Consider the following 537-nt stretch of genomic DNA (forward strand, 5'->3'; position numbering starts at 1 on the left):
TACTACAACTGTGAACATCACAATTCCTCTGCAGCATGGGGTTAGACACTCCCCCCTCCACACACCATACTATTATGTATTACAGAGTTATCATTGTCATTTTGCACGTCTAGATACTTAGAAATATTTAAATATGTATTTGAAAGTTTTATATAATAAAATTATTATTTTTTTGCTTTGTATGTTTTAATTATATGTAATTATTTAGTAATTTAGCTCCTTTTCATTTATACTTGAGGGGTAACTACAATAACATTAATTTTGTACTTTACTGACACTTTCTGTATTTAATTTATGACAATGAAATATATATTTTCTGCTGAATAAAACCGTGCTTTTGAGAAGCCAGCAACTCAAAGTTGCCTTACTGAAAACTTGAAAAATTAGGCCTTTCTTGTGGCCTAGAGAACAGACAGGCTGGAGTATATGCACTTATTTAAGGTTAACCTATTAGTCAACTAGAGTCTGATAAAAATAACAGTCAGTGTAGTGACAGATGCTACCAATGAGTTGTACTTCAGACTGGATTTAACATTA

Source organism: Penaeus monodon, chromosome 31 (assembly GCF_015228065.2).
Source record: "Penaeus monodon isolate SGIC_2016 chromosome 31, NSTDA_Pmon_1, whole genome shotgun sequence".
Lineage (NCBI taxonomy): Eukaryota > Metazoa > Arthropoda > Malacostraca > Decapoda > Penaeidae > Penaeus > Penaeus monodon.